A 27,894-nucleotide genomic window follows, 5' to 3' on the forward strand; every position below is an offset into this window, starting at 1 on the left:
TTTTTTTCAAAGCTAATTCAGGATGAGAACTCAGTAATAATGCAGAGCCTCCTAGAAATTAATACACCGTCAGATGTCCTATCATACATCCCACGTTTGAATTTAATTGCAATACCCAACACCTGTATTTCGAGGAAACTTTTCTCTATTGACACGCTTAAATCTATGGCCATTAGTCAATACTCAAATTCTGTAAGAAACAAAAGCTCCTGAAAAAGCAAAGCCAGGAAACAAGTAATTTTTTGGTTTTCTGGGTTTAACTGTGGCCTTTGATAATCTCCAATTCCTCCCCACTGTAAGTAAAAGCCATAGTTCGTACAATGGCTAAAAAGGCCCTGCACAACTCTATTACCTCTCCCACCTCATCTCCAACTACACATCTCCTGAGCTCCCTATGTTCCAGCTATACTGCTATTTGTCGTGATTCCTCAGGCAGTAGGCCCATTCCTATCTCACTCAGGGCTCTGCAGTTGCCATTTTCTGTCTGAACAACGCTCTCCAGTCCCGAGAGATTCTCAGGGCACACTCCCTCACCATTGCTGAGTCTTTCCTTAATTGTCACCATCTCTGTAAAGCTTTTCCTGATAACTCTCAAAAATGTAATACTCTCTGCTGGGCGCTGGTGGCTCACGCCTGTAATCCTAGCTACTCAGGAGGCAGAGATCAGGAGGATGGAGGTTCAAAGCCAGCCTGGGGAAATAGTTCATAAGACCCTGTCTCGAAAAAAACCCATCACAAAAAAAGGCTGGTGGAGTGGCTCGAGGTATAGGCCCTGAAAGAATACTCTCCCCTACTACAGCCTAAATCCCATCCCTGCCTCATTAGTTTTTCTGTACTAGATAATGTCTTCTATCATGCTGTATGTTTTTATTGTCTCCTCTAACTGAAAAATAAGTTCCACAAAGGCAGATTTGTGTATTTTGTTGCTACACCCAGACAGTATCTGAAACATGGAAAGCCAGAAACAAATATCAATTTAATAAATGATCTAGTTAACCTCTTCTTTTGGATTTCCATCCTGGAACTATTAGACAATAATTCTATACATTTAACAACAACAACAACAAAATGCTTGCTGGGCAAGGTGGTGCTGTAATCCCAGCACTTGGGAGGCTGAAACAGCAGGGTTGCAAGTTCAGGGTGCCTGGGCTATAGAGCAAGGACCTAACTCCCCCCAAAAATAATATTTTGCCTCCTTGTAAGTCAAATTAGCAAAGTTTATTTTACTAACAAGTTTCAGGTTTATGCTTTTTTTTTTTTAATGGGACTGGGGTTTGCTCTTCTTAATATTAATGAGTCATGGTTAAGACTTTCAAAAAGTTGATACAAAATATAATTATTTTTCCTCTAACAAATGTGCAATACCTATTTTTAATAACAATGCTCTTGAGGGCGAAAAGAGACAAAAACTGTTGCTATGGTTTTAACTGGCAGCACTCTTATGGAAACTACCTGATGAGATGCAACATTAAGATTGTATTCTCCCTTTATACTTTTTGTCATTTTTAAGTTTTTAAAAATGAAGATGTTTTACTTTTATAGGAAGAAAATAGGTTTTTTAAAAAGTTATGCAAACAAAAAACAATTTCAAGAATAAACTTTTTACATTATATTTTGATTTTCACAGAAACAATAAAGGCTTCAATTACGTATTCAGATGAACTATCCCAAGAGGGTGACTACAGAAAAATTATTTTTGACCCAAGAACTAAACAAATTTATAGCAATTTCCAGAGTAGAAGGGAAAACAAAACTCCACAGTGTTAGTGTTCCAATAACAACAATATTCTTCTAAAGAAAGACTTGGGATAGGAACATTTTCTTTGCAGCATAAAATGTAGGGCTGATATGGCAAAGAGCATGTTACTAACTCCATTCAAATTCAGTGATTATGCTGGCCTAAGGAAGGTAATTCATTAAGAAAAACTATCTACCCCTGAGCACAGGGGTAGCGCTTATACTTTTTTTTTTTTTTAATTTTTGAGACAGAGTCATGATCTTCCTGCCTCAGCCTCTCAAGTGCTGGGATTACAGGCGTGTACCACCATGCCTAGCTGTTAAAATCAGAATAAGCAATTCTTATGACTCAAACCATATCCTAAAATGAGAACAAATCCGAGATAAAATACACAAGCATCTGAGATTCTAGTTATATATATCAGTCTGGTTTCCATTTTAAGGTCTTACTGGTTGTTAAAAAAAAAGAATACTCAGCACATAAATTCTCAAATTCTTAAAGATAGTTCATATATTCATGAGACAGGTGGCTGCCCAAACTAGTTGTTAAGAAAGGAAGTCCTACTCAAACACTTGCAGCAGGCAGTGTGTTATTAGAGAAGAGTAACAGTTTTCATTTGTAACACTTCAGGATTCCAAGTGCTGGAAACTTCCAATAGGATCCAGGTTTAAAAGGGGAAAAACAGAAGCTACGAATTAAAAATATAATCAACCTCATAATACTGAATAAAATACACTAAGTTAAAGACTCTGGAGAAAAATTTATAAATGAACACCATTTATCATTACAACATATAGTCCTTGGACAAAATTTGTATGTAATAATTCAAAATTCTAACATAAATGTAAAAGCATACTTTTAAAATGATTCTATTGGCTACGACTGCTCCAAGAAACTGTTAAACAATGGTAATCATGCTGAATTTCTAAGGTAACACAAGAATTATATTTACTGGATCAGAGATCACTACTTAGTTCCACATTTAATGGGCTAAAGTATTCTAGGAGTTAAAAAACACTAGAAATTTAGGAGATGAGTAGTTATTGAAGTTCATGAAAAACTATTGGATATGAGACACTATACATATAATATATTAAAATGTAAAGTTACTACATTTATCAGAGTCTAAAGAGAATTCATAAGGAAAGAAAATTTTAGAGGCTTTCACCCTAGTAAAAGAGAACTAGCATTCCAAACTATGGAAGGGTTTCCTCATCCCTCTCCCTCCCTCAAATAATGACTGTAAATACTAAACTACTGGAATAAGTAGGAAAATTCAAATGGAATATTAAGACAAAAATCAAAGCACTGAAGGAAAAAAAAATCGTTAAAATAAGAGACCCTAGTCTATTATGTACTAATAACATTGATAGATTTTAGAAAACATGAAAAAGACTGCTATAGAATTTATACATATACAATTGTATATACATACATACATACTCCACACATATTTAAAATTTATCATGTAAAGAATAAACAGATAAAGCAAGACTTTTTTTGTTTTCTTTCCTTTTGCTGGTACAGGGGTTTAAACTCAGGTCCTCATACTTGTTAGGCAGGAGCTCTACCACTTAAGCCACTCTGCCAGCCCCAAGACTTTTCATATGCACATATATACATCTTACACTGAACTGAAAGGATACACACTAAATTTATGGCAATAGGTTTGTCTCCATAGAAAGAGGATGAGAAATAGAACTGAGAAAGTGAAAAGGGAACTTCAACTGGCATGAAATTTACCACAATCTCTTTTTGTTTGGGTTTTAAGAACAACCCAAATCAATGAATTCAGGGAAAAGAGCAAATCAGAAAAGCTAAAAGAAAATCAGAGCAGTATTTTAAAAGGATAATAATGTCTGAATCAAATAACAACAACAAAGTGAATAAATTTCAACCAGATCTTCTCATTAATGAAAATCTTATGCTGGTAAAATATTTTTCCTGTGGTTGATGGGAATTTCTTAGCAGCAGGGTTACTCAAGCAAAGGGATTAAAGAGACTGACTTCATACACTTTACAAAGAAGGGCAAGTGCTCACAGCAACCCAATGTATCTTCAGAGACAGTAATTCATAAGCAGTCAGTTGCTGTGGAACACCTCCTCATTCCTCTCCATCAGTCTAACCTCCTGAAGAAACTGGTCCTCAGTCTCTTCAATTTTATTCATTCCCCTCTAAGGACCAATCCTTCCTCCTTTAATCACCTCAAATTTAAGTATCTGAAAACTTAAGTATAGATTTAAAAATGAACACTTGAGAGCCAGGCATGGTGGTATACAACTGTAATCCCAGCATTTGGGATTAAAGTAGATTGTGAGTCTGAGGCCACCCTAGGCTATACAATGAGAACTTGTCTCAAAACAAATAAAATAAAATAAAGAACACTTGAGACATTTTTTTTCCTTCCCTGAAATAAGTCTTTCTCCTCTTTTAAATATGCTTTTTCTCCCTCTTCCTGTACTTTTTCCATCTTCAAAATGGCCTTTTTGTTGTTGTTTCTATTCTTTCCATTTTCTTGCTAATCATCAGTTGTTTTCAACTGTCAGCAAACTTCTGGCATATTTATACTTTTCATTTCTTAAAGGAAAAGACACTCCCAAACAAACCAAATAAAATCACACTCCATGGCCCAAAGGAAAAATAGAGGGGGAAAAACTTCAAAAGTAAAAAAGTATGAACCATATTTTAGCATTATGGTTAGATAAAGTTCTAATTATCAAATACAGGGGTAGAATCAAACTTACTTTTACATTTTATTATAGCACTTAAATTTATCTAGGGTCATCTGTTTCATAAAAATCACTTTAAGAATTATAAGGCCATTTAAAATAGATATATACAGTTCAATAGTATAATCTAGTGGAATCTACAACCTACTTAAAATTCAGCAAAGTTACAACCTGTGCACTCCTCTCACACCCATGCTCCAGTCTTCTCCAAGGCCTTCCGAGGAGGCCTTAAAATTCCCTCAAAGCAGTACTGAGCATTGGAGGCATGGTTCAAGTGGTAGAGTGCTTGCCTAGCAAGCACAGCCCTGAGTTCAAATACCAAACCCAGGTACCCCAAGGAGGTGGGGGGAGCAATACTATATTCAATGTTTCACGTTTTCACAGTACTCTGACCTTCATGATCTTATTTGGGATTTTTAACAGCTCTGTGAGGCACACAGAGCAAGTACTTTACAAATAAGGAAGCAGAAGCTCAGAGCTTCCTGTTTGTCTTGGTCACATGCTTTTAAAGAAGCTTGAGTTAGACTGTAAGTCTTTTAACTACTAATCCAACACTTTTAACTCTTTGCCTTCCTGATTCTTATAGATAAGATTATAGTTTTATATTCAACATATAGGATTTGGAAAAATATCTCAGAGAAGACATACAGACATACATCCTACCTTCTAATTCTAATTTTATTTTCAAGTTGCAACTGTGTATTTGGTGCTTATGAATTCTGAGCATCATTATTAATGGAGACCTCAGCAAATCATTGATGGGTTCATACCTGCTTCCTAGACTAGACCCTGGGAACAAACTCTTATGTCCCGACTCTTTCAGAATGACTTTCCACGCATAGCCATCTCATCATCATTAATTCTATGTAAAATAAAATGTCTACTGTTGTAACTGTAGGCAAATGTAGAGTAACATACCAGGGTAATTTTCTAGTCTGAGTTGTCATTCCTGACAACCACTATCTTTCCTCCCAGAGACCTCAATCTCTCCTTTGCCACAAGCATACAGAATTAAAAAAACACAATTTGTTCAAATATTAAGTGGCACAATCTTCAATCCTAGCCTTTCATATCCTATCTATCAGGAGGTTCTAAGCTGTCCTGCTTCTCATTACAAATTTCCATCCAGCCACAGTTCTCTCTCACCTCAACAGCAGCGTTTTAACTGGTTAAGTGATCTCCCAGCTTCCTTTGTAGCCCAACCGATTCTCCACCTAAGAGCTATGGTAAACTTTTAAAATGTTAAGCAGATCATGCCACTCCTCCACTTAACTTCATTTAAAATTCAACCTGTTTATCTGACCCTACAGGGTCCTATACATAGGACCATCATACTAAATTCATCACTCACTTGACTCTAACACACTGGCCTTCTTTCTATGAACAAGCCAAGTTTGTTTTCCTCACAGGGCTTTTGGGCTCTCATCCCCTCATCTTGGAAGACGCTTCTCCATAGACCTTCAAATTGCTAGCTGTTAGGCCTCAGTTCAAGTCAACTCTTTACAAAGGGGTGTTCTTTGACCACAATCAAAAGTTGCATCCCTACCAGTACCCCTTCAATGAATTTTTTTCATGTGAATTAATCCACTACATTGTCATGGCCTGATCATCTTTTGGTTACAGTTATTGTAATTACATTCTGTTCCTGCAGAGCTGAACTGAGACCTGAACAATGGGGCTCTACTGTTCAAGTTAGAAGCAGCTGCCTGGTCTTTTAGTATCCAATAGGATCTCTATTAAATTTTTTTTCTTACTTTGGGTTTAAAATTTTTAAGCAAAGGCTTTACTTAATTATTTACTTACTTACAGGGTCTTGCTCTGTAGTCCAGGCCGTTCTCAAAATTCCTAAGCTCAAGTGATTTTCTCACCTCAGACTCCCAAGTAGCTGGGACTACACTCAAAGCCATACTTAATATCAGAAAATTTTCCTATGACATTGTTTAGGTCTCTTCTTTTATTTTTGGCAGTACTGGTGTTTGAACTCAGGGCCTCAAATTTGCCATGCAGACACTCTACCACTTAAGCTACTCCACCAGCCCTTTTTCTTTTTTATGTTGGGTATTTTCAAGATAGGGTGTCATGAACTATTTTGCGAGGACTGACCTCAAATGGTCATCTACCTGATCCCTATCTCTCGAGAAGCTGGTATTACAGACATGAGCCATTAGCGCCCAGTTTGGGCCTCTCTTTTTAAAAATTGTCGTTGTCATATCTCTAGACTTCGTCTTTATTTTTTATTTGTTCTAAATAAATTACTAATTTAGGGGTGGGGGTGTCGTTCAGTGGTAGAGCACTTGCCTCTCATATTGAAGGCCCAGGGTTTGGTAAGAAAAAAGGTGTGGGGGAGAAGGAAGGAATCACTAGCTTGCCTGACCACTAGTCTTACTCTATAAGAAGAATATAGCTTATTTTCTTTAAACAAAAAAAACCAACTCATCATAAAGGGACCGAAGAGCTGGGATTTGTTTTTCAGGATAGAAAATTGGCTTACAATTCGAAAAAAAAACAAAGGTAGAGGTATGAGTATCTGAGATGAAGATCTAAACAATACCAACCATTTTAACAAATGCCTTAAAAAGTAAGAGTAAAAATAGAGAAAATTTGCTAATACTACTTATTTTTTCAAAGAGTAAGAGACTAAATTGATTTGTAAAGAAGTTCTTTGCAATCAGCCCAACTACTCGCTGAGAGACCTACAACATCCTGTATTGAGTTCAGCACATAGAAGGTGCTTCATAAATGTTTGAGGAATAAAGGAATTAATGAAATAACTCTAGAGATATGTCTAGTCAGGTGGTTTTGCTTTACAGATCAAGAAACTGACCCCAAAGCAGCTTAATGATTTGCCAAATGTGACATATTACATACAGAAGGTTTGTATCAGAGCTAAGACCAGAATTAAGGTTATTACAGTATCTTCCCACAGTTATATTGGACAAAGGAAATATGATTTGGCTCAAGAATTTCAAAGTGAGTAAAATGATTGGTGAAACACAATCAGACTGAGCACTGGGTTCAATAATAATCAATACACTGAAATAATGCAAGAAAAACAGTGGCGAGGTACTACAATTACCCATTATAAAGAGTCCAAATGGACTGCCTGAAAGGGATAAGAAGGAATGAGATGTCTCAACGGACCCCACCCCCCTGTTGGAGAAACCGGTACCAGATGTCCCGTGTAGATAAGATAAGCAGGGCAGCAGGGCTCGGCTCGGGGGATATAGAATGTGAGGAATGTGAGAAGGTTGCGAAAGGTGACGGGATGTACGTGCAAGATGTGCTCTGCCTGCTTGCTCAATGTTGATAACGAAAATACGCGCGCAACTGCTGACCTTTTACTCTGTGTTACAAAATCATTGGTTAAGTGCTGCGCAGGCTTTTGCTGTAACGGCAGGTAGTGGTCTATATAAGATTTCCCCTAAAGAGGCTCAGGGTCGTGTTTTCCTAACCAGTCCTGCGTGTCCGTGTGGGAGCTCGACCCTGGCTAGCCAGCCCAATAAACTCTGCTTTGTTGATTGCATTCACGCCTGGCTCTCTGTCTGTCGGGGGAATAGGATTCCCGTTCCTAACATTTGGAGGTCCCACCGAGATTCCATTTTCTCGAGAGACAGAACTTGCCTGTGAGAAAGCAGAGGCGATCCCAAGTCCTAGGCGTTGGGAGGGGATCCAAGACCCTCATTTGGAGGAACTTGAGTGTTCCATTTGGGCCACGGCGGGGATTCAGCCAATCCCCAGGGAGTTCTATTCTGAGAATTTCATTAGGAGGACCGCAGGGTCCTGCCGGGAGAGGTTCTCCTCTCATTTGGGCTCGAGCATTTTAGGAATCCTGGCGCCAGGTGAAGAACTAATTGAGCTAGTCGACCAACCACCCGTCAAGTGGACGCCTTTCGGCCTGATATCCAAGTCGGACGGTGAGGAGGTTGAATGGGGTGCGCACCAGTGTGAGAGAAGGACCGGTCCAAGCGAGTGCTGGAGAGTGTTGTGTGTGTGTGGAATTATTGTTGCCTTTACCCTTTTTGTTCTATCTCTCTTGGTGTTTGATTCTCCTTCCACAATGGGACAGGGACAAACAACCCCAAAGTCTTTGATCCTTTCTCACTTTTCAGAAGTTAAAGAAAGGGCCTTAAATGCGGGTCTGGTCATCAAGAAAGGTAAGTTCAACACCTTTTGTTCTGCAGAGTGGCCCACCTTCGGAGTCGGGTGGCCCATTCAAGGTTCCCTCTCCCTAGACATGATCACTAAGGTTAAAGCAGTCATTTTTCGGCCAGGCAATCGAGGCCATCCAGACCAAGTCCCTTACATTATGGTTTGGGAGGATCTGGCGAGGAACCACCCCCCCTTGGTTAACAGCTTTTCTGACTCACCCCTCCAGTTCAGCTCCCGGGGCTAAAACCCCAGTCACGCCCGCCTTGGTCATAAAGGAGGAGGAGAAACTTTCTCTTCCCACCCTGACCGGTCCTCAGAATAGGGCACCTCCCTTACCATCTCCGGTCTTACCAGAGAGTTCCCCCCTTTACCCATCCCTCGCAGGGGCAGAGGAAGATCGGCCGCCTCCATATGTGACTCCCCCTGGCCAAGCTAGTGCCCCGGAGGAGGAAATTTCCTCATCCTCCTCAACAGGACTGGCAGCAGGAGGAGGAATGGGTCGAAGACTTCGCCCCCGAGGGGTTCGGGAAAGGGAGGGGGAAGACGGGCCCTCCTCATCAACACATGGGGAGGAAACTGTCCCTACACTTCCAGTCCGGATGGTAGGCCAAGGGGGACCGGGAGGGGGGCAACAGTTTCAGTACTGGCCATTCTCCTCCAGTGATCTATATAACTGGAGGACGCAGAACCTGCCCTTTTCGGAAGACCCCAAGTGTCTCATAGATCTCTTGGAGTCCATCATGCATACACACCATCCCACTTGGGATGACTGTCATCAGCTGCTCAATACTCTTTTTACGACGGAGGAACGAGAGCGCATCCTCAACGAAGCAAGAAAAAACGTCTTGGGGGATAATGGGAGACCCACAACTCTCCAACCGGCCATAGACGAGGCCTTCCCCCTACGCCGTCCTGATTGGGATTTCGGGACCACAGAAGGTAGGGAGCGTCTCTGAATCTACCGCCAGACTCTTATGGCCGGTCTCCGAGCGGCCGCTAGAAAGCCCACCAACTTTGCAAAAGTAAAAGCAGTTGTCCAAGGGGAAAACGAAAGCCCGGCCGGTTTCTTAGAGCGCCTCTACAAGGCATACCGTCAGTACACCCCTATTGACCCTGAGGAGGAGCTCCACCAGTCTGCTGTGGTGTTCTCATCCATTAATCAGGCAGCTCCAGACATTAGGAGAAAACTCAATAAACAGGAAAACTTAGGGGAAATGACCATTAGGGAAATGCTACAAATAGCAGAGAAGGTCTTTACCCCTAGGGAAACTCCAGAAGAAAGGGAGGAAAGGCGGAGAAAGGAAGACAGGGAGGCCCAGGAGAAATTGAGAAGGGAGGACAGGGAGTTCCAGGCTAAGGAAAACCGAAAGCAACAAAGAGAAATGGCCCGTATCTTCCTAGTGGGTGTCCGGGACCAACCCAGGGGAGGGGGCCACACCAGGACCCCGGATAAGGAACACTGTTTTTACTGTAAGGAAACTGGGCATTGGAAGAGAGAATGCCCTAAGTTAAAGGGAAGAAGAGGGTTTGGAAGGAGACCGGGGGATAAAAGGGAAAGGGAACGAGCAGTAGAGCAGGCCAGAGTCCTCCTAGCTGGAGAAGAGGACTGAAGGAGATGGGGCTCGGACCCCCTCCCCGAGTCTTGGGTAACAGTACATGTGGAGGGGAAGCCGATGGGGTTCATGGTGGATACCGGCGCCCAGTATTCGGTCTTAAACAAGGCACATGGACCTCTGAACAAGGAACGAACAAGTGTCGTTCAGGGGGCCACCGGTACACAGTTATGTACATGGACTACCAAAAGAAGGGTAAACTTAGGAAAACACCAGGTCACACACTCCTTCCTGGTCGTTCCTGAGAGCCCCGCTCCCCTGCTCGGACGGGACCTACTCACCAAAATAGGGGCCCATATCCATTTTGAGCCAGATGGAATAATTGTGACTGATCAAGAGGGGAGCCCAATACATGTCCTGTCCCTATCATTGGTTGACGAACATCGTCTGTTTGAGAGTCAACAGGAGCCAGGAGGGGACATGGCCCAATGGGTAAAAAGATTTCCCACGGCCTGGGCAGAGACTGCGGGAATTGGGCTCGCCAAACACCTCCCTCCCGTAGTTATACAATTGAAGGCTTCCGCTCTTCCCATTTGGGTGAAACAGTATCCTATGCCCGAGGAGGCTCGAAGAGGCATAGCCCCTCATATCCGCAGGCTATTAAAGGAAGGAGTACTGCGGCCTTGTCGGTCTGCCTGGAATACACCTCTGCTCCCCGTCCAAAAGCCAGGAAGCAAGGACTATAGGCCTGTGCAAGACCTGCGAAAGGTAAACGAGCGGACGGAGGACATTTCATCCCACCGTTCTGAATCCCTATACCTTGCTCAGCCACCTACCCCCCTCGCAAGTGTGGTATACAACCCTTGATTTGAAAGATGCTTTCTTCAGCATTCCATTGTCAGAAATTAGCCAGCCACTATTTGCTTTCGAGTGGCACGAGGATGGGGGCCAATCTGGACAGCTTACTTGGACCAGACTGCCGCAAGGATTTAAAAATTCTCCCACCCTGTTTAACGAGGCCCTGAGCCAGGACCTAGAACCCTTTCGCCAGAGCCACCCGCGAGTCACTCTATTACAGTATGTTGATGATTTACTGTTAGCGGCAGAAACCCGAGAGGAATGCAACAAGGCTACTGAACACCTGCTAATGGAATTAGGTGAGCTGGAATATCGGGCGAGTGCCAAGAAAACCCACATCTGTAAAAGTTCAGTGACATATCTGGGTTATCGGATCGCAGACGGGGCAAGATGGCTGACTGATGCCATGAAACAGACTATTTTGGCTATCCCATCCCCCACATCCACTAGGGGAGTGAGAGAGTTCCTGGGCTCCGCAGGATTCTGTAGACTCTGGATTCCGGGATTTGCAGAGATAGCCAGACCCTTATATGAGGCCACCAAAGAGGCTCCGGATTGGAGATGGGGGGAAAGAGAACAACAGGCCTTTGACCAGCTAAAGGACGCTCTTTTACAGGCCCCTGCCTTAGCCTTGCCAGATCCTACAAGACCATTCACTCTATTTGTAGATGAAAAAAAGGGGGTAGCCAAAGGAGTCCTGACCCAACAACTAGGCCCCTGGAAGAGACCTGTGGCATACCTTTCCAAGAAATTAGACGCAGTAGCAGCGGGATGGCCCCCCTGCCTCCGCATCATAGCGGCCATCGCCATGCTAGTGAGAGAAGCCGATAAATTAACTTTTGGACAGGCCCTTTGGGTAACGGCCCCTCACCCGGTGGAGGGAATGCTTAAACAACCCCCAGGGAAATGGATGACAAATGCCAGGCTCACCCACTACCAGGGGCTCTTGTTGGATTCCCCTCGAATCACATTCACAGATCCCGTAACCCTGAACCCTGCCACCCTGTTGCCTAACCCGGAACTACAGACACCTGTCCATGACTGCAAAGAATTCCTCTCCGAAGTTACACAGGTACGGGCTGACCTAAAGGATACCACCCTGTCCGGCTGCAAATTAAACTGGTACACGGATGGAAGCAGCTTTGTCCAAGATGGAGTCCGAAGGGCAGGGGCAGCTGTAGTCGACCAAGAAGGAAATACGGTATGGAGCAGCGCTCTCCCACCCGGAACCTCAGCCCAAAAAGCGGAATTGCCTTGGCAGAGGCCCTGGAGAGGGCAAAAGGAAAGCGAGTCAATATCTACACCGATAGTCGCTATGCTTTTGGTACCATCCACGTCCACGAGGCCATCTATCGCGAAAGGGGATTCCGCACAGCAGAAGGGAAAAATCTAAAGAACCTGGCCGAGGTCCAGCGTCTATTAATGGCAGTGGAAAAACCGAAGGCAGTGGCAGTGATGTATGTACCAGGCCACCAGTCTGCCAAGACGCCAGAAGCTGTCGGTAACAACAGAGCAGATCAAGAAGCAAAGAGAGCAGCAATGGTGAGTCCTTCCATGGTCGCGGCTGTAGGCGTGCCTGTCCCAGAGCTCCCTTCGCTACCCCCCCCCAACCGACCAGAATACTCCACGGAGGATTTCACCTGGATGAGAGCCCACTCCCCCATTAGAGAAGGGGAAAACGGATGGAGAAGCGACTTGGAAGGCAAGTTAATTCTGCCCGAAAAACTCGGACGATTCCTGTTGATTAACTTACGTAAGTCCACCCATTTGGGGCGGAGAAAATTGCTAGACCTGCTGACATCCGCGCAGCTCCGATTTCCGAACCAGACCGTGGCAGTCCGCCAAATTGTGGAAGATTGTGCCAGCTGCACAGTCATGAAACCAGGACGAAGGGAGGGGCACCATACAGGTACTCGGGAACGGGGGAGGGCTCCGGGAAGAAGTTGGGAAGTGGATTTTACTGAGGTAAAACCAGGAAAGTTTGGGTACAAATATTTGCTGGTATTCATAGATACCTTTTCGGGCTGGGTGGAGGCTTTTCCTACAAAGAAGGAGACGAGTCAGGTAGTGGCAAAGGCCTTGCTAGAGGAAATCATACCCAGATATGGGGTGCCCGAGGCAATTGGGTCAGATAATGGTACGGCTTTTGTTAGTAAAGTCCTGCAGGGACTAGCCCAGGCTATGGGGGCCAATTGGAAGTTACATTGTGAATACAACCCCCAGAGCTCAGGGCAAGTAGAAAGGATGAATAGGACACTAAAGGAGACTTTAGCCAAATTGGCCCTGGAGACTGGCGGTGATTGCGTGACACTCCTTCCCTTGGCCATCTTCCGAGTCCGGAACTCCCCGTATGTCCATGGGCTAACTCCCTTTGAGATCCTGTATGGGGCTCCACCCCCCATCATTCAAAGGACCTTAGGCCCGAGACTAGATGATCTGGCCCCAAATTATCTGATTATGCTACAGGCTTTAGCTAAAGTACAACAACAAATATGGCCCCTAATTCAAGCGTACCATACTGCTGAGAGGACCCCGAACACGGAACATGGCATAGTCCCGGGGGATATGGTATGGGTTAAAAGGCATCAGTCCAAAACCCTAGAGCCTAGATGGAAAGGACCTTATGTTGTACTGTTTACTACCCCTACCGCCCTCAAGGTTGACGGCATCGGACCTTGGATCCATTACTCCCACATGCGTCGAGCCAATCATCAAAAACAAAAAGGGGCTAAAGAGTGGACCGTACGGCGGCACCCAGACAACCCATTAAAGCTAAAGCTCTTGCGGCCCCAAAAACATGCAGAGTCTTCAGGAGCCGTCACGAATGAGTTGGATGATCTTCCTGATCCTGCTCATTGCCCGGAGCAGGAGCCTTGCCGAAACCAACCCTCACCAGCCTTATAAACAAACCTGGATACTCACCGATGGGGAGACACATACCACCCTCAACGAGACTACTCACACTGCCCCATTGGGAACTTGGTGGCCGGAACTACAATTCTGCTTCAGAGACATCAATCCTGCCTACGGGGCCACCGCCCTGGACTCAGCTCGACGCTATGGTTTTTATGCTTGCCCGGGCCACCAAAAGAGCAAAGACTGTGGGGGGATACAATACTCTTTCTGTAAGTCATGGGCATGCATCACATCTAACAATGGTGAATGGAAATGGGGAGTATCAAAACCAGACCTGCTCAAATTTGCCTTTGTAAATGGGGTACCATGGGGAAGCAGATGGGGTGGGGGGGCCTGCGCCTTCTGCATATCACCCGCGAGTGCCGGCCCGCAGATCTAGATAGAATCAAGGTCACTTTCACTGAAGCTGGCAAAGAGGACACCCCAGGATGGATACAAGGAAGGGCATGGGGAATTGTATTTTATAAATATGGTGGACACTCTGGCTCGACCATAGTAGTCAGATTGAAAACTGAGCCCACGGGGCCACCGTCCACAGCAGTAGGCCCTAATAAGGTACTTAGGCCACCCTATGTAAAGCCACCTCCCCGACCTTCCACAACTCACCACCTTCCCTCAACCATAGCCTGGGTTAATGTTACAACTCCAAGACCATCAGGAACCAGCCCTCCCCTGGTGAGGCCCAGTCTCATGACCGGATCTAAAGACCCCCTCTGGGACCTAGTGGGTGCTGCCTTCCTGACGTTAAACCACACCAACCCTAACATGACTAACTCCTGTTGGTTATGTTATGATGTGAGGCCCCCATTCTATGAGGCAATAGGGCTAAACACCACTCACAATACCTCATCTGAGGAAAACCCCACTCAGTGTTCCTGGGGAGACCGTAAGAGAGGTCTGACCATACAACAGGTAAGCGGCCAAGGAACCTGCTTAGGAAAAGTGCCAAAGAATAGACGAGACTTATGTACTGTTATTAACGCCAGTTCTACCTGGGAAAATGCTATTAAATGGGTAATTCCAAAGGACAATGGGTGGTAGCTATGCTTGTGGTCTGGACTCACCCCATGCCTATCAACTAAAGTGTTTAACAGCTCTAAAGAATTCTGTGTTATAGTGGCTGTGCTGCCCCACATCCTCTATCATTCGGAAGAGAGTCTATATTCATACTGGAATACAAAAATGGTTGAAAAAAGGAAAAAGAGAGAACCTATTTCCGCAGTAACTATTGCTACCCTACTCAGCCTAGGGTTAGCGGGAGCAGGAACCGGCATAGCTTCTTTGGCCACCCAGCAGAAAGGGATGTCTTCACTGCACGCAGCCATAGACGAAGATATAGAGAGAATAGAAACCTCCATTAGCCACCTAGAAAAATCCCTCACTTCTCTGTCTGAGGTAGTACTTCAAAACTGACAAGGTCTGGACTTGTTGTTCCTCCAAAAGGGGGGACTATGTGTTGCTCTAGGGGAAGAATGTTGTTTTTACGCTGACCATACCGGAGTTGTTCGTGACTCCATGTCTAAACTTCGAAAGAGCCTGGAACAAAGAAAACGAGAAAAAGAGGCCGGGGAAAGCTGGTTCGAGTCTTGGTTTAACCAGTCCCCATGGTTAGCTACCCTTTTATCTGCACTGGCAGGGCCAATAATAATCTTCCTATTATTTGTTACCATAGGACCCTGGATTCTAAACCGACTTATGACTTTTGTCAAAGGTTGAATTAATACTATCCAACTTCTGGTCCTCCGCCAACAATATCAGGCTCTTCATCCCCTTGAGAATGATTCCTCAATTTAGGCCATAAGAAAAGGGGGGAATGAAATTCTCTCCACCATCAGAAAAGACTTAGAAACAAACCAGAAAACACATGCAACACTGACATCCTCCCAACAGAAAGCTCTTTCTAGTTCTTATCTAATATGACTATTCAAATTAAATCAATTGTCAAGCCACTCAATTCCACTGCTCAGTGTATATTCACAACAAAATTAATTAAAGTACCAACTAGATTCCTCTCTGAGGATATGGAGTTATAAAGGAAAATTTGCAAATCTATTTGTTCTTGATCCCTCTAAACTTTTCTTCCTTTTCAATTTAACCAAAACTTTATTGATTGAAATAACACAGACTAAATTTGACTATGACGCTGAAGATATGAAAGGGCTTCTGCCTGAAAACTCTACTTCAAAGCATATTCATAATATCAGCTAATCAAATTATCATCAAAATATTTAGAGTGCTCATTTGGGGCTTGGGATATGGCTCAAATGGTAGAGCACCTGCTTAGCATGTGTGAGGCCTTGAGTTCAAACCCTAGTGCTAAACAAACAAACACACAAAAAAACTAGCCTAGAAAGCTTTTTTTGGGGGGAGGGGGGACTGGGATTTGACCTCAGGGCTTTGAACTTGCAAAGCAGGTGCTCTATCACTTGAACCATACCCTCCAGTCCTAGAATCCCCATTTTAAGTCAGGCCTATGATTCACTTAAATTTTGGAAGAATAAGTTTTCCCCACTATACTAGTAATAAAGTCACAAAGCAAATTTTAGTCCTAAATCTAGCAACCAATGTTAGTATTAGTAAATTTGTTTCTACTGCTTGAGCCCTAAAGTCAATTGACCATAAAAAAAATTGGGGCTGGAAGTGTAGCTCAGTGATAGAGCCCTTGCCTACCATGCACAAGGCTCTGAGTTCTATCCACAAGGCTACAAATGTGTGTGTATGTGTGTGTGTATTTATTATAGTCCAAATGTCCAGTCCATACTGAACTGCCATCCCACCATTAGCAATTTTTTTTTGCTTGGTATGAATAAGGAGAAAATGTTTCTGGCCTTCAAGGGTTGGGGAAATATTCAACTTACAGTTAAAAGAACTGAGAGTTTCTCTTCAATATATAAAAGTTTCTTTTTGAACAATTTTCGACCAACTCTTACAGAAGATTTTGCCTTTGAATAACAAGCCATTTAGAAGTAACAAGGGCGATCCTGCCATCTTTTCACTCTGGTATATCAGATGAAACAAAAATACAGTAAAACCAATTTTAAAAATCTAGAACAGTCACCTAGGTATTCAAACAAAAAAGGGATGCTGGGCATGAGTGGCTCATGTCTGTAATCCTAGCTACTCAGGAGGCCAAGATTAGGAGGACCGCAGTTCGAAGCCAGCCTGGGCAAACAGTTCGTCAGACTCTATCTCAAAAAACCCTATCACAAAAAATTGGACTGGTGGAGTGGCTCAAGGTGTAAGCCTTAAGTTCAAACTCTAGCACCGCAAAAAAAAAAAGGGAAGCTCTGGACTCTAGACACAGATTCACTTCAAATAATACTCAGGAACTCATAAATTCACTTTTAAAGGACTGGGTCCCTCAAACTTACAAAATGTGGGGAAGAATTAACAATATCATTTTATCATTACTGCCAGGGGTAGTTACTTTAAGAATTACCTTACAAAGGTCAACATTTTATTGGGTCTTCCAAAATCAATTCTTCACAATAAGAAATAGACATCGTTAAATTAACTTAGAATAAGTCAATATATTCATAAGCCACTGCTGTCCTTGGGACTTGAATTCCAGTACAGGCTTTGCAGATACTTTCTTTAAATTAAGGGCAACTGTACAATACTAATGAAGGTCCTTTCCAGAGCTAAAGTCTTAAGACTCTTAGGAAAGAGTATAAAATTGTATCTGTCTCTCTTTATATATGCATTCTTTAAAAACTAAAAGCAGTGTATGTATATAACATAATTCAAAAGTTATAGGAAGCTATAATTGAAAAGTAAACAAGTTTTGTTCTAGACTCCCAAACCTCTAAAGCCCAAAGACAATCACTTTTGTTTTATATCCTCAAAAAACAAAAAAATCACGTGCCAACAAATATATATATATATATATATATACATATATATATACATATATATGTATATATATATATATATATATTCCTTGCAGGCATAAGTATACCTGTTCTTTCTAATGGTTGCAGAGAATGCCACTATACTCGGCTGAGTGGCTTTCAGATATTTGCTACTACAAACAATACAGCAAGCAAGTGTATTTGAACAGAAGTACAAGGAGGCCCAAGAGCCTTCACACTGTTTATTTTGGTAGATAATGACAAACTGCCCTCCCATATGTACCAATATGCAGTTCCTCATTGACTACCTAATCTCTTGGCACATATCCACTCAGGATGGCCAAAAATAACTTAAAAAAAAATGGGTATCAAACAAATCTTAATGTAGAAAAATCAGTGAGATTTAGTGAAAAAAAAAAAAAAAGTCCAAAAGTCAAAACTGTCTTTTATGTGCTAAGAGGACAAACTCCAACCAAAAACACAGCAGACATATGGCACTTGTCTGTTGTTTATTTAAAAGATTTATAAATTCCTACTCAGAGAGTAGGTGAACAATTTGTATTATGAGTTTTAGGAATCCCAGGAAAGCCCAGCTATGTCTTAGACCAGGATATGGATTTAATAAGATGTATGGCTAAATTCCTCCACATATAATTGGACAACTTTTATCCAGAGTTATTTATCAGCACAATGAAAAGCGAATTTAATTCCTTGTCTTTGTCACAGGAAAGAATTTTTTTTTTTTTTTACAGTACTGGGGTTTGAACTCAGGGCCTTATGATTGCCAGGCAGGCACTCTACCACTTGAGCTACTTCGCCAGCCTTTCTTTGTGTTGGGTATTTTCGACAGGGTCTTGCAAACTATTTGCTTTGGGCTAGCTTCAAACCACAATCCTCCTGATCTCTGCCTCCTGAGTAGCTAAGATTACAGATGTAAGCCACCAGTGCTGGCCACACACAAGTTCTTAAAAGTAAAATAAATATATACAAAGTTCCTGTTTTATTTTTCAACTTGCTATTATAAATATTTATAACATCTTCAACTGCAGTATGCTATCAAATTAGAAACTCCTAATTTTATAAGAAAAGTCAGCAAGAAAATACAATTTATGAATACTCACTAAAAGATTATTCCCAACACATTCTTTCTTACCTGCTAGCATATGATTTGAGTAGGCCTTTAAGACTAGTTGTAAGCTGAAGAAAAATTAAAAGTCTTGGAGGTGATGGCAAAGTCTACTTAATAGAGTTCAATATCCCATTTGACTGAATTTCTAGAGATTAGGAGATAAATTTTAAAAGTTCTCAAATCAAAGAAAAATACTCTAATCACAAATAAGGAGACAGGCCTCAAACTGAAATAAAATAATTATATCCTTCAATACCTCTCCTGTCTGTTTCCAAGATATACAAGAATCTGTATCTTGGAGTTGAGATTGGTATTAAGCAGCAATGGATTAAGAAAAAAAAAGTAAATGACTACTTGAAACTAATCAAAAAATCAAATCCAAGGACATTCAATTTAACAGTGAACTTGTTCATACTGTCAAAAATAAACTAAAGCAATGTTTGGTTGGGTTGTTATGGTGAGTGGCAAACTACTATGACATAAAAGAAAGCAACAGGTCATAATTGGCTGTAGACAGTTAGGTAATAAAAGTGCATTTACTGGTTCACTGCCAGAAAGGTTTATCCAATCAGATCATGTAATGCAAATAAGCTCCAAAAGTAATTTGCTTTATTTTATTTTATTTATTTTTGCAGTGTTGGAGTTTGAACTCAGGGCCTACACCTTGAGCCACCACACCAATCCTTCTTTGTGAAGGATTTTTCAAGATAGGGTCTTGCAAACTATTTGTCCGGGCTGGTTTCGAACAGCAATCCTCCTGATCTCTGCCTTCTAAGTAGCTAGGATTACAAGCGTGAGCCATTGTTGCCCTGCTCAATCATTTTCTTATTTGAGAACTTAGTCAAAGAACTGATGAGAAAATTTAGACAAATTTGGGCTAGTGGAGCGGCTCAAGTGGTAGAGTGCCTTCCTAGCAAACATGAGGCCCTGAGTTCAAATCTCAGTACTGCTGAAAGTTTAGACAAATTTGTTTAAAAATGAGATTTGTATATTATAAAAAATGTAACTACACCCTGTTAAAAGGGTATCCACAGAACTCTGAGATAAACTAGACACATATTTTTCTTCTTGTTGTTTTTGTTATAATTTTTTTTAGTACTGAGGTTTGAACTCAGGGCCTCATGCTGGCTGAGCTGGCACTCTACAACTTGAGCCAAACCCCCAAGCCCTTTTTGCTTTATTTTCAGACGGGGGTCTCAAGCTTTTGCCTGGGGCCAGTCTCAGACTGATTATCCTACCTATGCCTTCCCCACACCTGGGATTTCAGTGAATGCCATCACACCCAGCTTGTCTGTTAAGGCGGAGTCTCACTAGTTTTTTGTCTGAGCTGGCCTTGAACTGAAATCTCTGCCTCCAGAGTAGCTGCAATTATAGGTATGTACTACCACACCTAACCCTTGTTATAATTATTTTTTTGACAGTACTGGGGCCTTATGCTTGCTAGAAGGTGCTCTAACACTTGAGCCACTCCACCAGGGTTTTTTTGTGTTGGGTATTTTCAAAATAGGGTCTCAAGTACTATTTCCCCAGGCTGGTCTTGAACAGTGATTCTCCTAACCTCTGTCTTCCATGTAGCTAGGATCCAGCGCACAACACTGTCACAATTTTTATATATAGTAAAATTTACTTTTTGGTGGACAATTCTGTGAAATTTGACAAATATCTATCACCATGTCAACACCACCACAACCAAGACACAAAACAATAAACAATGAACTTTAAGACAAAAATCATAAGTAACAGTTATCTAAAGTGTTTACTTCAAACAATAAAATTTTACCAAGTCAGAAGCAGACTAAACAGGATCTAAAATTTTAAACAAGCATTTACTGAAAACAGAAGAAAATGGTCCTTTTTCTGATCTTGTCTTCTAGCTAATCCAAACCATTACATAATCTCCCCCTTCACTGATTTACATGCTTGCCTATCTTTTCTGTATGCAAACCAACTTCCTTCTACTAAACATCTCTGTGGCTATCCCACAGATATCTCAAACTCAGCAAACCCAAAATGGAAGCCCATCTTTGCATAAAAACCAGATCATCTTCTAGTGACCTTACCATTTATCCAAGTGTTCAAACTAGAAACCTAGCAGTCAAGCTACATATCTATCTATAATCCCAGTAATCAGGACACTGAGGTAGGAAAATAGTTTTCTCTCTCAGCTACAGAGAAAAAGAGAGACAGAGAGAGAGAGAGAGAGAGAGAGAGAGAGAGAGAGGAGAGAGAGAAAGTCTTGTCTCCCCTAACTTCCCATACAATCACGATCCCTACCTCCACTTCCCTCCTCCAAATTCAATCACCACACCTTGTCAAATCTTATCTCAGACATACATCCCAAACTCCTCTGCTTCTCTTGATCCTCACAACCAACCTTAGCCCAGGACATTAGTATACTACAGTATTACTTTAATTGCAATACCTTCCTCTTCCATTCCTACCTCTGACTGTAATGCTTCCTCTACCCAGAATACTGCTCCCTCCTCTTTGCAAACATCTAGTCTAATCTCTCCAAACAGAATTAAATGCTTCCTCTTCACTCTCAATGTGTAGATCTCTTGCTGTTGTAATTATTTTTCTTCCCCACTAAGAGTCCCTGGAGGCACTTGCTATATTATATTAACCTTAGCAAGCCTGGTGTCTAGGCAGTGCCTGGCAAATAGTAGGTGTTTAATAAATGTTTGAAAAAAAATAAAAGAATGAATATATCACAATCTGGTATAAAATGGCTTCAAGGATTTTTCCTCCATTTGCTAAGATTTCATGCTTACCAGTGACCTTTTGACTGGTACTACACAGTATGTTTGCTAGCTGTATGATCTTAGTCAAGTTACATAAAAATCTTCTGTTCCTCAGACCCATCTGTAAAATTCAGGTATCTTCCTCTTAGGGTAGTGTAAAATGCTTATAGCAATGCCTGACACATGGTAAGTGCTCGGTAGACTTTAGACAATTTTTTAATAATACCTTGACTCTAGGAAGAGAATGCACCAAATAGACCTGTTTCCAAGTCACGGAAAGACTACTCAACTACTTAAAAAGCTGGACATCGATCTACCATTTGATCCAGCAATACCACTCTTGGGGATATACCCAAAAGACTGTTACTCCAGAGGCACCTGCACATCTATGTTTATTGCGGCACTATTCACAATAGCCAAGTTATGGAAACAGCCAAGATGCCCCAGCACTGACGAATGGATTAAGAAAATGTGGTATCTATACACAATGGAATTTTATGCAGCCATGAAGAAGAACGAAATGTTATCATTCGCTGGTAAATGGATGGAATTGGAGAACATCATTCTGAGTGAGGTTAGCCTGGCCCAAAAGACCAAAAATCGTATGTTCTCCCTCATATGTGGACATTAGATCAAGGGCAAACACAACACGGGGATTGGACTATGAGCACATGATAAAAGTGAGAGCACACAAGGGAGGGGTAAGGATAGGTAAGACACCTAAAAAACTAGCTAGCATTTGTTGCCCTTAACGCAGAGAAACTAAAGCAGATACCTTAAAGCAACTGAGGCCAATAGGAAAAGGGGAACAGGTACTGGAGAAAAGGTTAGATCAAAAAGAATTAACCTAGAAGGTAACATCCACGCACAGGAAATCAATGTGAGTCAATGCCCTGTATAGCTATCCTTATCTCAACCAGCAAAAACCCTTGTTCCTTCCTATTATTGCTTATACTCTCTCTACAACAAAATTGGAAATGGGGGCAAAATAGTTTCTGCTGGGTATTGGGGGGGGAGAGGGAGGAGTGGGTAGTAAGGGAGGGGGTGGGGGCAGGGGGAGAAATGAACCAAGCCTTGTATGCACATATAAATAATAAAAGAAAAAAAAAAAGACTACTCCTCAAAAAACATTAACAAAATGGTATTCTACTTTGTGAGTTATTAGTTAGCTACTTTTTCTGACAGCAATGAACTGAAAAAACAGAGTTTATCAACAAAAATGAAGAATGAAGCCCTCAATCTTCTTGCAGTGCTGGGTACCCAGGGCCTTGTACAAGTTAAGCAAACACTCTAGCACTAAGCTACATCCCCAGGCCCCGCAGCCTGAATTTTAAAGACCCTGCCAAGTTAACAGCATTCTGGGGAGAGCCTATTAGAAGAGTTCGTTGGTCAACTTACCCCGGTTCTCCCTAAAACACAGTATTTTGTCTAAAATATTGTGAGTTTAGTGAGAAAAAAAAGTGATGCTAGGAGGGAAACACTTAAAAAAGTATACCATTTATTAGCTTCAGTAGGATTACATAAAGAGAAACTAGGCCCAGGTGCAGTGGCTCAAACCTGTAATCCTAGTTACTAAGAGGCAGAAACCAGGAGGATCAAGGTTCAAGGCCAGCCAGGGCAAAACTTCAAGATACTCCTTTCTCAACCAATGGCTGGTTGCAGCAGCATGAGCCTGTCATCCCAGCTATATGGGGAAGCATAAATCATAGGATCACAGTCCAGGTCGGCCCAGGCATAAAGCAAGACCCTATCTCAAAAATGACCAGGTGCAAGTCCCCAAGTTCAATCAAACCTTAGTACTGCAATAGAGAGAGGGAAAGAGAAAGAGAGGAGAGAGAGAAAGACTTTGAATCTAAGAAAGTACAAGTCAGTTTTCAATTATCCTTATTAAGGGAGGTAAAAACTGATACGAATAATTCAAAATAGTAAAAAAGAAATCTGTAACATTTTACTTTCAAGTGCACTAATATTATTAGTGCATCTAAAAGACTTACATCCAAAATTATCTCTTGGCTAAGCTAGTAATTATTTACACAGTCTGGATATACATTAAAGACATCATGGAGCCTGGGGTGGTGATGCACACCTATTAACTGAGCACTGTGTACTTCTGAATACATAGTGAATTTGAGGTCAGTCTGGGCTACACAGCAAGACCCTGTCTCAAAACAAACAACAACAACAAAAACTCATAAAGACATCATGGGAGTGAATTCAAGATAAAACAGAAATCCAGCATGAGATAATTTTGATAATTTATATGAGAATGATTTAAAACTGAGTATTATATAATAATTCCTCTTGACCTCGCAGCATTCTCTTGCGGTTGGTTCACTCTTAGTCATAAGATCCTTTCAAATAAAAATCTCTAAATGTCAGTTAGAAATAAAAGATGAAAACAACCGAATTTCTGAAGGTGAATCAATCTAAATCCGTGAGGCCTTAGAGAATCATCTAAAAGAGGACTCTGCTCCAACAGATCTGAGTATGTATTGTGTACCTACCTAGAAATGAGTAGCAACCTGTTTGGAGGCCAACTTATTTCATAAAGTCAAGGTATTCTTCAAAGGTTTCAGTGTCAGAAAAAGACCTCAGAGACCACCTTGCCTAAACCCTTTTATTTTATCAAAGAAACTGAGATCCACAAAAGTTGCTACATACCTATCAAAGTATACAGTAAAATAACTATTTGTTATTAGGAAGTTTATTTTTAACAATTCATATATAAATACTTCTATTATTTCTTATAAAAAGTGTAATGTATCCAGTTTCATACTACACAACTTAAGATGGATGTACTAAAAAGAAAAGCAGTCCTGAGATGCAACTTAACTCCCCTACAAACCTTTAGCTCCATCACGACCTAAATGCTCCTGTCTAGTAAGTGAAGTGCAGTTTATTTGTTGACTCCTTCATACAGCCATATGCCTCATTCACAGCATTCTGAAAGCCAAGAATATTTTCCTACCTCTTATCTGAATACTACCCTTCCAGGTCAAATCCTACCTTGCCACCCCAGTTCACTCTGAATTCCTATCATACTTATTGGCACTTTTTTGGAGTTTAATGTTACTTAGACCTCATGAGCTGGCAATTAACATAGGATGCCCAGAATTGTAATTCTTCTGTATGAACATGTGTATGTATGTATGTATATATATATATATGTATATATATATACATATACATACATAGAGAATTCTTTTATATATATAAATATAAATAAATATATATATATATACAGAAGAATTGCAATCAGGAAAGATACATGTCAATAAGGCAAAGTACATATATATCTTTATATATATATGTGTATATATATGTACACACACACCTTATATATATATATATAAGGAAAGATACATATATATCTACAAATCCTATTTTTATAGGGCTAATGAGATTTAGGAATAAGTACTTAAAAAATAAAACTTATCAGATGAGAAGAAAACATCCTATTATTTAGTTTTTTTTCCTTATTAAAATATTCTTTATGCTGTTTAAATGTCTTTTCAAGTATAAAACACTTAAGGAATAATATGGGGAAAATTAAACACTGCACGCTTTTTTGGGGGGCAGTACTGGGTTTTTTTTTTTTTTTTTTTTGGCAGTACTGGAGTTTGAACTCAGGGTATCATACTTTTGGGGCAGGTGCTTTACCACTTGAGCCACTCCACCAGCCCTTTAGTACTGGGGTTTTGAACTCAGGGCCTTGTATTGCTAGGCAAGCTCTCTAACAGTTGAGCCATACTCCCAGCCCTTTTTTTCCTTTAGTTATTTTTTTTTCCCTTTAGTTATAAGTCTTATGGTTTTGCCTGGGTCAGCTTTGGACTGCGATCCTCCAGATCCCTGCCTCCTGAGTAGTTGGGATTACCCAGCCCACACTGTACACTCTTTAACAGAATAATTTCACTTCAGAAATCAAGTTCATCAATCTATAAAGATTACAACCTGTATTCCCAGAACTCAGGAGGCTAAGGCAGATGGATCACAAGTTCAAGTTCAACCTGGGCTACATAGTGAGTCCCTGTCTCAAAATGAGCAAAACCAATTAAAAAAAAAAAAAGAAAAATATTTATGTAGAAGGATGGCCATGACAGCATAATTTAAAAGAAAAACTGGAGAAGTTCATGAATAGGAGATTGATAAAATAAAACACAATGTATCCATACAGATTTCCATTGCTTTTTAAGAGATTATTTTTTCACTGGCATGAAAAAATAAATTGAACTTTTAAAGGGAAATTTAAAACAACACATAACCCAATTTTGTAAAGCTATAAGTACATTTTCATATAAATACATAACACATACACATATACATTTAGAGAACTGCCCAGTAAGATTCAGAAAATGCTAATATTCCGTGGTGGGGGGGGTTGACAATTTTTTACTTTTTCCTTTATACTTTTCTACTTTTTTCCATGCATTACTTTCTAATTAGAAAAAGCAAATAGTTTTATTTTGAAACCACACAGTATGGACTTTTAAACTATACGCAGCTGTTTAAGGAGCTATGTGCAGTGCTTTACTCCCATTCACTTAAGGAGTGATGTAGTAGATCCTAAAGAGTAGCAAACCCTAACAATGTGTCAAAGTCCATATATAACTAATTCCTAGCTGTCTTCTTATGTTCCTTCAAACCAGAGGTTTCTGAGTTTCTGAATAATTTACAATAATTTTCACTGAAGGAAGTTTCTCACCTATGCAGATGTTTCTATAAGTGGTGACCAGATGGATAGCAAAGAGTCAAGCCATCACCAAATCAAGTTATATTCCAAAGGTCAACTATCACCACTGCCTTACCACAGACCACCACCAAGATAAAGGAGAACCACCACTCCTTTGGCATCTCTCATGAACAGATTTGAGTACTGGGGTACATGGTACTCTGCGTCTTTGTGTTGACAAGATTTCAACTTCACAGCGTTCCAGAGTCATTCCATTTTAGATGCACCGCCATACTCCCATAACTTACTCTTAGAACTTTCTCTCCTTCCCAGATACTAACTTCTGAATTTTCCTGTCACTCCTTCCTATACCTCTACCCAGAGGAAAAGAAGAGTCAAGATTAGAAAATAAAAGCTCTGAGAGAGGCCCTAGCTAACAATACTGGAAGAACAGAAAGAAAGGGAGTGCAGCTCAAACATAGTGGCCAAAGGAAAACACTGTGCTTACTGTACAAGAAACAGGCAAGGACTATATCATAGAGGGTAAATGAAGAAAGTAAAGAAGGTGAATATGGTTGATGTATTTGCTATATAAATATGAATATGGAACATTCAAACATGCTGAAATCACCGTAAGAAGGGGACTAAGGTAGAAAGGTGACTAATGGAGGGGATGAATCAATTTGGGGTATAATACATATATCTATGGAAAATAAACTCCCTGTATAACTATCATAAACAAAAAAAAACGACTTCTCAAAAATTTAGGACAGTAAGGTAAAACAGGTCCTATCTGGGGGCTAGAACCAGTGGGAGGCATAAGGAAAGGGTGGAGGATTAATACGCTGGCAGTATTACATATTCATGTATGAATTGTAAGAATTTTTGTAAATGTCACAATGTACTCCCAGTATAACATAATATGCTAATATATAAAAAAAAGATTAAAGAGAAAATAAAAAAAGAAAGAAAAAAAGATCATATCATAGATGGCCTAACAGGTCATAATAAAGACCATGGGTGTTATCATTCTCATAAATCTTGCCACTCTGAGGATGTATCAATTTTATATGAAGGAAACTGCTTCACTTTTCAAGGTATGAAAATGAGTTTCTAGATCTATGTTTTGAACCTCATCTGCCCTTCCAAACCCCAGTGCAAAAGATTCAACTGGCTGCCTGATAGGGTAGACCTCTACTAAATGTCAACACATCTAAAAAAAAAAAAAATAAAATAAAAACACTCTTATTTCCCAACCAGCTCCTCCTGGACCCACTGTTCATTCAAGCTTGATATTTCAGTGTTATCTTTAACTCCTTGTCTATTGTCCACCACCAGTGAATATGGATTCCACAGTTCCTCAAATCCTATTCTTTCTGTTCTAGTCCCACTGCTACTCTCTTAGTTCATGCCAGCACCATTTCTTGCTCAAATTACTGGAACAGACTAACTGATTTCCACACCTCCAGTTCTTTCTCCATCAAATTACTCGTATGTCATTTAGCTATGTTAGAGAACGTCAGTAAGCTATGATATGCAACTTTATTACCTCAAGCTCTG

At 40.9% G+C, this 27,894-nt stretch overlaps 1 protein-coding gene and 1 pseudogene across 1 annotated transcript in view; one reads left to right on the top strand and one right to left on the bottom strand.

Moving 5' to 3' along the window:
- Spop (speckle type BTB/POZ protein) overlaps positions 1 to 27,894 on the bottom strand; it is an 84,663-nt gene that overhangs the window by 40,196 nt on the left and 16,573 nt on the right. The gene's annotated exons all lie outside the window — the stretch shown is intronic.
- Positions 321 to 27,894, top strand: part of LOC141413620 (non-histone chromosomal protein HMG-17 pseudogene) — a 38,415-nt pseudogene continuing 10,841 nt past the window's right edge.

Source organism: Castor canadensis, chromosome 11, assembly GCF_047511655.1.
Source record: "Castor canadensis chromosome 11, mCasCan1.hap1v2, whole genome shotgun sequence".
Lineage (NCBI taxonomy): Eukaryota > Metazoa > Chordata > Mammalia > Rodentia > Castoridae > Castor > Castor canadensis.